At 42.1% G+C, this 13,372-nt stretch overlaps 1 protein-coding gene across 1 annotated transcript in view; it reads right to left on the bottom strand.

Moving 5' to 3' along the window:
• LOC125446785 (hydroxylysine kinase-like) overlaps window positions 1–2,755 on the bottom strand; it is a 110,453-nt gene extending 107,698 nt beyond the window's left edge. The window contains exon 1 of the mRNA XM_048520596.2: window positions 2,545–2,755. The gene's annotated coding sequence lies outside the window, so the exon portion shown is untranslated. The remainder of the gene's footprint in view (window positions 1–2,544) is intronic.
• Window positions 2,756–13,372: the final 10,617 nt, after the last annotated feature.

The raw sequence follows: 13,372 nt of genomic DNA, 5'->3' as shown, positions 1-13,372 counted from the left end.
TCTCCATAGAGTCTAATAACTAATAATCTCTAGTTATTGGCTGAGAGATGGCAAAAAGATTTCATCTTTTATTGTCCCAAACTAAAATAGTCCCACCTTCCAGCATGTGGCCCATATTCATCCAAACCATTCCTATTCGTGTATTTAACTAAATGTCTTTTAAACATTGTAACTGTACCCACATTCACCACTTTCCCTGACAATTCATTCCACACACAAACCATTCTGTGTAAAACGTTGCCCCTCATGTCCTTTTTAAATCTTTCTCCTGTCACCTTAAAAATTTGCCCCTAGTTTTGAACTGCCCCATCTTAGGGAAAAGACCTTGTCTCTGCCCTTCTTAAATTTTATAAACTTCTCTAAGGTCACCCCTCAGCCTCCTACGCTCCTGTGAAAACTGTCCCAGCCTATCCAGCCTCTCCTTATAACTCAAACCCTCCATTCCCAGCAACATCCACTAAATCTTTTCCAAACTCTCTCCAGCTTGATAATATATTTCCTATTACTGGGAAACCAGAATTGGATGGTATTTCAAAAGAGGCCTCAATGTTTGTACAACCTCAACGTGACGTCCCAACTCCTTTACTCAAAGATCTGAGCAATGAAGGCAAGCTTGCAAATCCCCTTCTTAAATGACCCTGTCTGTGATGAAGATTCTGAAGAATTATGTAGCTGAATTCCTAGGTGTCTGTTCTACAACACTACCCAGGACTCTCCCCTTGCCCGAATTAACAAAATGCAATACCTCACATTTATTCAAATTAAATTCCATCTGCCACTCTTCAGTCCATTGACCCAAATGATCAAGATCTCACAGTAATCTGAGACAATCTTCTTCACTGTCCACCATATCACCAATTTTGGGTTTAGTGCAACAGAAGACTAAACTCACTATTGACTAAACACTACCTCTGTCGGCAACTTACAGCATTCCAATTTTTCCATTAGCACAACCAGAACATTTCAGTTTATCGCTGACTTCCACTCTTTAGGAGAGAGGCAAGGAGACATGTCGCAAATCTCTCACAGTTGGAACAGAATTCAAATTCTCACTATTGGCATTCAGCCAATTGCACAAAGGAGACATATTTTGTATCAAGATAGAAATGTAGAATACATATCCTCAAGTACCAGCTCTCTCTTGTGGTGGAAGCAAAATGATCATTACAAAGCATTCTATTAACAAACTCAGATGCTCTACACTTTCCTGGGACTTTGGAATTATTCACTGTTAGACGGTCGGCTGCCACTGTCTCCCAACTGCACCTTCTCAGTAAAACTGTGAAACTCTGGTCAGATCCCAAACAAAAAGGTGCACTGACTTCAGAACAAATCACATTGTCAATAAGGCTCTTCATTTTAACTTAAAGATTCAATCCCAAAACTGCACCGTCCTTAAACTGTGCCACTGAATATTGTATTATCTCTTCCCGTCCCTGCCGTCAAAATGCATCACCTCTGACTGCTCTACTAACTCATGTTGTGCTACAGTTGACGGGATTCACCGTCACAGTTTCTTCAAGTTTGGTACCATCCGTAAACTTCGAGATACAAGCCGTATTCGGAATATCCAAGTCATTGACAGCGAGTGCAAACAGCAGAACTAGCAGAGACTGTTGGGTGACACCCTGTCTACTATCCGCCAGTCCGAAAAATAACTGTTTACGATGACTTAGTGGTTTCTGTCCTCAAGCTGTCGAAGATATCTTTTCCGTCCAAGTTGTCACTGGAACCTCCTATTCCAATTTTGTTAACCACCTTTAAATGCACTTGAATCAACCTTCCCTGTGCATGCATCAGGCCTGCTTGTTTTGAGCTAGCTACTAAAAATAAAGTTTCTAAATTTTCTTGACGCAGTCAACTTTGTTCACGTGTTTCTCTGTATATCTGCCAATAATGGCAACCATCGTGAAAAACAGCTCCAGACCATGGCGACATCCGTAACTCATTACTGGCTGCAACTCACTTAATCACAGATCAGATATTTCTCCAGTTTTCAAACAGACTGGTTAACGGATTGTAGTCTGTAGCTGAGCTCCCTCACTTAAAAGGATACCCACCCAGTGAGGGTTATCAAGTTCAAATAGGTTGATTAAAAATAAAGACTCAACTTTAAAAAAAGGGGGTAACACGGTGTAGAGCTGGATGAACACAGCAGGTCAGGCAGCATCAGAGAAGCAGCAAAGTTGATGTTTCAGGTCGGGACCCTCACCCACAGTGAGATAAGGGAAAGCCACAGGACACACAGAGAGGAAGGGGGGGGGGGTTAAAACTAATTGGAAAGGCTGTCTTGTTTTCTTTGGAACAGAGGAAGTTTGGGTTATTTGACTAAGATGTATACAATTAGAGAGTGAAAAATGAATGAGGAAATATCTCCTTAAGATTGATAAGAAAGGAACACAGATCTAATATAATCATAGGATTAGAGAGGAAGTGGGGGTAATTTTTAATCACAGTCTGCGAGAGTAGTCAAGGGCAAAAACCTTCATCACATTTGAAAACATGGAAACGCAGTTAAAAACCTGGAATGGCAGGGCTACAGACCGAGAACTGCAAAGTCTTCTACTTTAGCGATTCCGCCAAAGGAAACATCCTAAAAACGGTCCCGCTGTGCTCCTGGGATGCGTCCTTTCACAGTCGGTGTCTGAGGAAAATAGCATCAAGTTCAAGGAAGGAGCAGGAGACTGACACGTTAAATAGCTGGAAGTGCACAAACAGCAAAGTTAGAAAGAACTGTTTGTGACGCACCAAATAGCTAAACGATAGGATCGTTATATCAGGTGATCAGAGTCTTAAAGTGACCGGCCACCATCCTTACACGAGTAGCGAACAAGCAGGCCCTTGGGAGCCTGGTGTCCAATGTACAGGTGATATGTCCCCCTGCTGGAGCTCACTTTGAGATTCTGCGCTGCATTAAATTCTTCACAGAAAAAAAACTAACCTGATTGACTATTCAACGTTTCACGTGGTCTCTGCTTCAGTTACTAACTCTAGTTGTTGCTTTTTATGGCTGCATCTTCTACATATTAGACTCTTCCCCTAAATCCCTTAAAACTTGCTTTCATTTTTGCACAGAGATAGTAGGAACTGCAGATGCTGGAGAATCTGAGATAACAAGGTGTAGAGCTGGAGGAACACAGCAGGCCCAGCAGCATCAGAAATAGTCTGGACTGTAAACATCAGCTTTCCTGCTCCTCTGATGCTGCTGGGCCTGCTGTGTTCATCCAGCTCTACACCTTATTATCTCAGATTCTCCAGCATCAGCAGTTTCTACTATCTCTGTCCAGAATGTTATCTAGGTCTCTGGATTAACAGTCCAGTGATAATACCACTAGGTGGTTGCCTCCCTGAGTTTTCAGAGTTTTCAAAGCACTTGCATTGTATGGATCTATGTGGTAGTGTGAACGTGCCCTGTGACATCCGGAGGTGGTACATAAAAGCAAATCTTTCTTTCAAGTGCTCCAGGATGAGATCCATTTCTCAAAAATCTTGCTCGCAGTGGCTATGATCACGATGGGAAACTATACAATCACCTGACACCTATTTAGATGCTGTCCCCTCTCAATCAGGGCCCACAGACTCATTTCTGATCCTCTCCCTGTCCTTCCTAACAGCTGGTTTCTGGCAGCACCCCATGATTCCATTTCCCACTGCCACGTGCCTAAAGATTACCAGTTGTTTCAAAATCAGTAGAGGACAAAAGGAGTGCATTTACAGACTATGTCAGTTAGGGAGGGAGGTTGACAAACCGTCTGCTCTTTGTGCTCTACTTCCAACATATTTTGGGACATGGTTTGTCCTTTCTCCTCCATTCTAAATTCACTTACAATGGGAAATAAATTACTTGATTTCCAAAGAAGCATGAGCTTGAATCTGCCAAGAAAGTAAGGAGAGGTTAATTCTTACAGCGTGTGAAACGTCATCATTGGCAACTCCCATCCTTCCTCTGTTTTGTCTGACCTCATAGCCTTGCCTCTACAGGTCTGCTCAGCGCTCATGTTAAGAATTTATTCTTGGGATTTGTACATCACGAGCATCCCCAACTGCCCTTGAGGTGGTGTGTTGAGCTGCCTCCTCATATGGCGCAATCCAACTTTTGTACGATACATATTGAGGAAGGAGTGAATGCTTAATAGTGTGGAAGGGGTTTCATCAAGCATGCTGCTTTGTCATGGATAGTGTCAAGCTTTTTGTGTATTATTGGAGCTGCACACAACCAGGCAAATGGGGAGTATTCCATGACACTCTTGACTTGTGCTTTGTAGATGGTGGACAGATTTTGGGCAATTAGGGGATCATAGAGATCGACAGCACAGGAAAATGCACTTCAACCCATCCAGTCTCCACCAGTCAAAAATAACCACCTGATTATTCTAATCCCATTTTGCAGTTCTGGCCCATAGCTTTTATGCCCTGACACGGCCAGTGTATACCTAAATATTTCTTAAATGTAATGAGGGTTTCAGTCTCTGCCATCTTTATAAGCATTGAGTTCCAGATTCCCAACACAATCTGGGTGAACACATTTTCCCTGCATCTTCTTCAAATTTGCCCCTTGTCAATGAGCCCACCATCAAAGGAGAACATTTCTTCCTGTCTACCCTATCTACTCCCCTCATAGTTTTATACATCTCAATCATGTTTCCCCCTCGGTCTTCTTTTCCAAGGAAAATAACGCCAGTCTATCCAATGACTCTTCATAGCTAAATCTTTCCAGCCCAGGCAACACATTGGGACATCTCATTTGCACCATCTCCAGTGTAATCACACCCCTCCTGTAATGTAGATTCCTGAATTAGAAGTAATACTCTTCCCATGGCCCAGCCAACATTTTACAGAGTTCAGCATCGCTTCCATGTTCTTAAACTCTATGAGTCGGCTAATAAAGGCAGGTATCCCTTATGCCTTTTTCACCTTTTTATCTATCTGTCCTGCTACATTAACAGACTGTTTAGACACACCAAGGCTCCTCTGATCCTCAGTGCTTTCCAGGGTCCTACATACTTTGCTTTGTTTAGTGCCTTGTATATTTTTAACGAGGTCTCTTTTACACTATTTTTATACTCCATTCTCTTTAAAATAAAGACCTACATTCCCAAGATCCTCAAGTTCTTATGTGCTGCGGGTTTCTGCAGTCTTTCTGTTTAATATTCAGATTTTCTAATCTTCCTGCCAAAGTGCATAATGTCACATATTCCAATTTTTTTTTTCACTGACTTAACCTGCGTATAGCACTCTATCAATTTCTTGTGTAATCCTCAAAACTTGTCTTCTCACTAAATTTTGTGTTACCTGCAAATTTGGTGATAATAGATTCACTTACCTTATCTAAACCATTAAAAAACTGTAAAAAAATTTTAAAAATACTTGTGGCCCTGCACTAATCCCTGTGGCATGGTCGTAGTTACTGGTTGCCATCCTTAAATAAAGAGCTAGCACTACTGCCTCACAGCACCAGAGACCCACATTCAATTCCAATAAATGGTCTGATTAGCAAGTTTGCAGATGACACTAAGATTGGTGAAGTAGCAGATAGTGAAAGCGACTGTCAGAGATTACAGCAGAATATAGATAGATTGGAAAGTTGGGTGGAGAAATGGCAGATGGAGTTTAATCCAGGCAAATGTGAGGTGATGCATTCTGGAAGATCCAATTCAAGAGTGAAAGTTTGGATCGGAAATTGGCTTGCTGGAAGAAGACAGAGGGTGGTAGTTGATGGGAAATGTTCATCCTGGAGACCAGTTACTAGTGGTGTACCGCAAGGGTCGGTGTTGGGTCCACTGCTGTTTGTCATTTTTATAAATGACCTGGATGAGGGCATAGAAGGATGGGTTAGTAAACTTGCAGACGACACTAAGATCGGTGGAGTTGTGGATAGTGATGAAGGATGCTATAGGTTGCAGAGAGACAGATAAGCTGCAGAGCTGGGCTGAGAGGTGGCAAATGGAGTTTAATGCAGACAAGTGTGAGGTGATGCGCTTTGGTAGGAGTAACCGGAAGGCAAAGTACTGGGCTAATGGTAAGATTCTTAGCAGTGTAGATGAGCAGAGAGATCTTGGTGTCCATGTGCACAGATCCTTGAAAGTTGCCACCCAGGTTGACAGGGCTGTTAAGAAGGCATACAGTGTTTTAGCTTTTATTAATAGAGTGACTGAGTTCCGGAACCAAGAGGTTATGGTGAAGATGTACAAAACTATGGTGCGGCCGCACTTGGAGTATTGTGTACAGTTCTGGTCACCGCATTATAAGAAGGATGTGGAAGCTTTGGAAAGGGTGCAGAGGAGATTTACTAGGATGTTGCCTGGTATGGAGGGAAGGTCTTACGAGGAAAGGCTGAGGGACGCGAGGCTGTTTTCATTAGAGAGAAGAAGGTTGAGAGGTGACTTAATTGAAACATATAAAATAATCAGAGGGTTAGATAGGGTGGATAGGGAGAGCCTTTTTCCTAGGATGGTGACGGCGAGCACGTGGGGGCATAGCTTTAAATTGAGGGGGTGAAAGATATAGGACAGATGTCAGAGGTAGTTTCTTTACTCGGAGAGTAGTAAGGGAATGGAACGCTTTGCCTGCAACGGTAGTAGATTCGCCAACTTTAGGTACATTTAATTCGTCATTGGACAAGCATATGGACGTACATGGAATAGTGTAGGTTAGATGGGCTTGAGATCGGTATGACAGGTCGGCACAACATCGAGAGCCGAAGGGCCTGTACTGTGCTGTAATGTTCTATGTTCTAAATGGAAAAGCCCTGCGGAAATTTGATGCACAGAGAGATCTGGCTGTTATGACCATTGCACCCTGAAGGTGGCAATGCAGGTGGATAGAGCGGTCAAGGCGGCATACGGCATGCTTTCATTCATCGGACGGGGTATTGAGTACAAGAGTTCGCAGGTCATATTGCAATCGTATAGGACTTTGGTTTGAACACATTTGGAGTACTGCGTTCAGTTCTGGTCGCCACATTACCAAAAGGATGCGGATGCTTTGGAGAGGGTGCAGAGGTGGTTCACCAGGATATTGCCTGGTATGGAGGGCGCTAGCCATGAAGAGAGGTTGAATAGGTTAGGATTATATACATTAGAAAGACAAAGGTTGAGGGGGGGAACCTGATTGAGGTCCACAAAATCATGAGAGGTATAGACAGGGTGGATAGCAAGAAGCTTTTTCCCCAGAGTGGGGGACTCAATTACTGGGGGTCACAATTTCAAGGTGAGAGGGGAAAAGTTTAAGAGAGATATGCGTGGAAAGTTCTTTATGCAGAGGGTGGTGGGTGCCTGGAACGTGTTGCCAGTGGAGGTGGTAGAGGCAGGCACGATAGCGTCATTTAAGATGTATCTAGTCAGATACATAAATGGGCAGGGAGCAGAGGGATATAGATCCTTGGAAAATAGGCCGCATGTTTAGATAGAGGATCTGGATCGGCACAGGCTTGGAGGGCTGTAGGGCCTGTTCATGTGCTGTAATTTTCTTTGCTCTTTGTTCCACCCTCAAACAACTGTATGGAGTTTGCATATTCTCCCCGTGTCTGCGTGGGTTTCCTCTGGGTGCTCTGGTTTCCTCCCACAGTCCAAAGGCGTGCAGATTAGGTAGATTGGCCATGGGAAATGTCAGGTTACAGGGATAGAGTCAGGGAGGGTGGATTGGGTGGGATAGTCTTCAGAAGGCTGGTGTGGATTTGATGGACCAAATGGCCTGCTTCCTGACTGTCAGGATTCTATGAAGATGATATCCCTTCGGAACACCTCTACTTGCAGAATAAAAGCGCCAAAGAAAACATGCAAATTGTAAACATGCTGACTAATTAGCATGTGTTGATATTTACAATAAAAGAATCTCAACATCCCAGTGGTTTGAAGGAAGTGATGACATTACAGAATGGTCTTACTATCACCTTCCAGAGAACTCTCTCTAGTTAGGGAGTGGTCTTTTACAATGTTGTTCATGCAATTCCTTTTATTGAAGAAAGGTAAAAGAGGCAAAGCTGGTTATAGAACAGTTGGTGCAACATCTGTTGCTGGAAAACTGCTGATCAGACAGCCAACCTAGACACTGTTCTCTGAGGCCAGGATCAAGAGTCCTGACGGCTGTTACCTCCTTTGTGCCCAGATTCAGAATCTCTCATCTGGGTTGCAGAAGAACTCACTGTAGGTGGGGAAAGATCCAACTGTTGTGGACCACATAGTTACCAATGATAGTGATCAAATGAAGAAAGAGGCTCCAATGAGGACATACAAAGAGTTATCAGCTAAGCCTGGTGTTGAAGAAATATGTGTGAGTTCGTGGAGCATTGGTACCGGTACTGGGGAAGGAAAGAGCTGTTCCAATGGGAAGGCTCCACCTGAATCAAACTGGAACCAGATTTTCAGTGAATCACAGAGCTAGGTCTGTGGATAGGCTTTAATCTAAATAACAGGGACGTTGGTAATAGTGATGAATTCAGTAACAAGGAAAATTATGGAAAGGTTTAAATGGGGAGGACTCAGAGGTGGTTAAAGTTTCCAGATAGGGAATATGTTTTTTTGGTTCATTCACAGGTGGGGAGTAACTCTGGCCAGGTCACAATTTATTGCCCAGCTGGAATTGTCCAGAGGGCAGTTAACAGTCAATTACATTGCAATGCGTCTGGAGTCACACGTAGACCACACCAAATAAAGATGGCAGTTTCCTTCTCTGAAGGACACTACTGAACCAGATGGGGTTTTGTACAATCAATAATGTTTCATCGTCATCATTAAACCCTTAATTCCAGATTCTTTATTGAATTATAATTACAGCATTTGCCATGGTGGGATTTGAACCCAGGTCCCCAGAACATTAGTTGAGTTTCTGAGTTAATAGACTAATGATAATACCACTAGGCCATTGGCTAGTAAAAGGTCAAGAATCAAACTTCATGCTCAGCAGATAAGAGGATAAATATGAAAGGGGAGCAGTCAATGCAGGACTGAAGGTGTTGTTCTTTCATACTGCATGCATTTAAGTACAAGGTGAATAAGCTTGGAGCACAGCTTGAAATTGGTAGATATGTTATGGGTATCAAGGCTAGGAACTAAATATCCAAGGCCACATCCCTTATTGAAAACAGTCAAATAGGCAGGGTTGCCTTGTTAGTAAACGAATGAAATTAAATTAATAGCAAGAAGTGATGTAGGGTCAGAAGGCACAATCTGAGGGGGTAGAGTTGAAGAACCACAAAAGGAGAAGAGACCCTGATGGGAGTTACATACAGGCCTTCTACTAGTAGTCAAGCTGTGGGAGAGAAAATAAATCAGAAGTTACAAGAGGCAGAAGAGGGGCACTGATATAATAAACATGGAAGACTTCAATATGCAGAATAGGGAAAATTAGGTTGGTAGCAGATCCCAAGAAAAGGAACTTGTGGAATGTCTACAGTTTTGGTGCAGTTTGTGGTCCAGCCCACTAGGGAACAGACAGTTCTGGATTTGGTGATGTATAATTATGCAGACTTGATTAGAGAGGTAAAGGTGAAATCTCTTGGAGGCAGTGAGCATATGATGGAATTCACCCTGCAGTTTGACAGTAACCAGACTGAATCAGTTTGTAATGGTGTTGCAATTGAGTAAAGATAACTACAAAGACATGAGGGAGGAGGTGACCAGAGTTGATTGGAAGGGGAGCCCAGCAGGGAAGATAGTGGAGATGCATTGCAGGAGTTTCTGCAGGTCCTTCAGGATGCGCTGCAGAAATTCATCACAAGGAACGTGGCAACCTGGGTTGACAGGGGAAGTCAGGGAAAGCATAAAAGCAAACAATGTTGTGAAGATTAGCAGGTAGTCACAGGATTGATAAGTCTATTAAAAACCAAAAGATGTCTTAAAAAAATTAATGAATGGACAAAATGAAATATGAGGGTAAGCTAGCTAGTAATATAAAAAAATTCCAAGAAAGTTCTTATTCATATAAAAAGGTAAGAGAGAGGCAAAGGTAGACATTGGACCACTGGAAAATAAGGCTGGTGAAGTAGTAATGAGGAACAAAGGAATGACAAAGGAACTGAATTGCATCAGTTTTCGCAGTAAAAGACAACAGCAGCATACCAGAACTGAGTGTCAGGGCAGAGGTGAGTGTAGCGGCCGTTAGGAAGAAGAAACCGAAAAGTCTGAAAGTGGATAAATCCTCCCGACCAGATGGACTATGCCCCAGAGTACTGAAGGAGATGGCCGATGAGATTGTAGAGGCATTGGTGGTGATTTGTCAGGAAGTACTGGAGTCAGGGACTGCCTTCGAGGGCTAGAAAATGGATAATGTAACATTTCTGTCTAGGAAGGAAGGAAGGCAGGCAGAATACAGGAAACTGTAGGCTGGTTAGCTTGAGTGGGCAAAAAAGTGGCAGTTGTACAACGAGATTATGCACTTTGGTAGGAAGAAGCGACAGGTTATTTTTTAAAATGGGGAAAGGCTTCGAAAAATCTGAAGCACAGACTGACTTAGGAGTCCTAGTTCAAGATTCTCTGAAGGTTCAGTTCAGCTTGCGGTTAGGAAGACAATGCAATTTTAGCATTAATTTTGAAAGGGCTAGCATACAAGAACAGAAATGTACTATTGAGGCTGCGCTGGGATCTGGGGTTAGACTGTATGTGAAATGTGAGCAGTTTTGGGCCCAGCATGTAAGAAATATTGTGCTGGCTTTGGAGGGGTCCAGAAGAGGTTTATAAGTATGATCCCGGGGATGAAAGGTTAATCATACGAGCGGTTGAGACTCTGGGTCTGTACTCAATGGAATTAGGAGGATGAGGGAGGATCTCATTGAAACTTACAGAATACCAAGAGGCCTGGACAGAGTGGATGTGGAGAAGACATTTCCACTAGTAGGAAAGACTAGGACAGCCTCAGAGTGATGTCCCCTTAGAATTGAGATGAGGAGGAATTTCTTCAGCCAGTGGGTGGTTAATCTGTGAAAGTCATTGCCACAGAGGGCTGTACACATAATGAAGTGTATTTAAATCACAGATTAATAGATTCTTAATTCATAAAGGTGTCAAGGCTTACAGGGAGAATAGGGTTGAGAAGCATATCAAATAGTGCAGCAGATTCCATGGGCCAAACAGCCCAATTTTGCTGTATTTCTTCTAGTCTTATAGGTATGAAAAAGGCAGGTCATGAGGAACCTACTTGAATATTTTTAAGAAGCTTCAAGTTGTGGTCAGTGAAATATAAACAGATACAATTCCAAAGGGTAATTAGGACCATTCCTTATAGTAGGAACTTCCTTATTATCAGCATTTGTAAACACTTAGACATTACAGAAATCCTCATACTCAAATTTGCTGATAACATCATAGATAGGACAGATGGAGATTTAAAATTTTACAGAATTATTGATTGCTTAAGTAAACAGATATAATTAAGCCAAACTGATATCAATGTAGGCAAATGTGAGGTCATCCACACAGAATGAAAGGAGGAGGACAGGATACTTTAGCAGAAAGCTGGAATCAGACATTAAAGTCATTAATAGGTTCAAAATCAAAGAGGCTTATGGATTGCTGGCCTTTATATCCAGATGAATAGGAACCACAGGTAGTTAGAGTCATACAGTCCAGAAAAGGCCCTTCAGCCATCAAAGTCTGCATCAACATAACTAACACAAAAGATGCGCTAATGCCAATATCAAGTTGGTGGGAATCCTACTTTGCTGTATAAAAGCACTAGTTAGACACCTGGACTTAGATAGAGTGTGAACAGCTTCTGGGCACAAGACTTCAGGAGGGACAGAAGGATCTCGGAGGATTCATCAAAGTGATACTTTGACTCCCAACGGGACTAGGGACAATTGCTTAAGTGGAAACACCACCCCAAATTGTTTTGGAAAGGACAGTCTGTTTTCATCTGCAATTTCAAAGTAATTCTGGGAGTTTTGTCATGTTAGTAACTTGTAAATGAATAACTCTTCATTATCTGCTGGCTTCAGTGCAAAGTCTTTAGAACATAGAACATAGAATATTACAGCACATGTAAGACGTTAGTCAACACTGGGAGCATGGTTAATGGTCATAGGCCAATTGAAAGTAGTCCGCTGTTGTTATTAAATCTCTTGCCTCTTATTACAGTGGGATACCTCAACCCAAGATAAAACCCTGCTACACAGGGAGACCTACACAGGAGCAGATTACTCATTTATCATCACAGCAATGTACAGGGAATTTTTAACGCTAACTCAAGTGTGGTAGATAAAACCCTGGGCTCAGTGGAACTATACAGTGCCATAAACGTGGTCAAACAGAGTAGACTCTCAGAATACAGCATAGATAAGGAGGCCAAGCGGTCAATCATGTTTGTGAAGGCTCCTTGAAACAAGTATTTAATCAGTTCAACTTCAGTGCACTTAGTCAATAACCCCCTGTACACTATATAGACCCGTGGACAATTTGAATCATTGAGGCCAAAAGTCATGGATGGGGTCATTTTCTACACAGGTTATGTTTTCAATGGGTTGATGGAGTGCTGAACTGGGCATGAAAATGACCATTGTAATAGAATAAAGTTAAAACAAACAACACTAAAGAATTCATATTGATTTTAATAATCTGATCATCTACTTCATTAGAATAAACAAACAAAATATATTAATATTTCAAGCTTTTTCTGCTATTCCTTTTCATTTTTAAAGTTTTTTTCAAAGGGACGCGAATGTCGTAGGTAATACCAGCATTTGTTTCCTATCCCAAATTGCTCTTCAACTGAGTGGCATGCTAGGCCATTTCAGAGGGCACCACAATGATGGGTCACATGATGAGTTTTTATGACAATTGATGATTGGTTCATGGTCAGCATCCTTCAAGCCTAGCTTTCAATTCCTGAATTTTCAAATCAAATTTAAATTCCATTAGCTGTTGTGGTGAGTTTTGTACCCAAGACTCAGAGCGTTAGCTTGAGTATCTAAATTATCCTCCCTATTACCTCTATACCACTAACTTTCTATTAAGATGTATGTATTCACTAAGAAATTAAAATCACTAATGCTTTGGCTCTGAAACACCGTGTTTTGATCCCTGAGAAGTTAGTATTAACTCTAACATGAAGTATATGAAAAATGTCAATTCCTTAGGCCAAGATTCACAGGGTGAAAGTTTACAAGGGCCCTTTTACCACGAGTTATACATGGTATACCCAGTTTCCTCACAACTCTCCGTCAACTCTTGACAATATCTGCTGGGAAACAAGAATGTGCAATCACTCCAACACAAAATTAATTCTGACATTTGTCCCTTGTGTATCCAGCACTAACAGTCATCGCTGTGCATTAGTGAATGCCCACAAGCTGAACGCACATCATGCAATCCATTGCGGTTCACGAATGAAGATTGGTCAGATGATCTCTAACTGCCCCTGTGCTTTGAAAGCTGTAGCT

The sequence above is a fragment of the Stegostoma tigrinum genome, chromosome 36 (genome assembly GCF_030684315.1).
Source record: "Stegostoma tigrinum isolate sSteTig4 chromosome 36, sSteTig4.hap1, whole genome shotgun sequence".
NCBI lineage: Eukaryota > Metazoa > Chordata > Chondrichthyes > Orectolobiformes > Stegostomatidae > Stegostoma > Stegostoma tigrinum.
The sequence above is the reverse complement of the archived record's forward strand: the minus strand, read 5'-3'. Positions and strand labels throughout refer to the sequence as shown.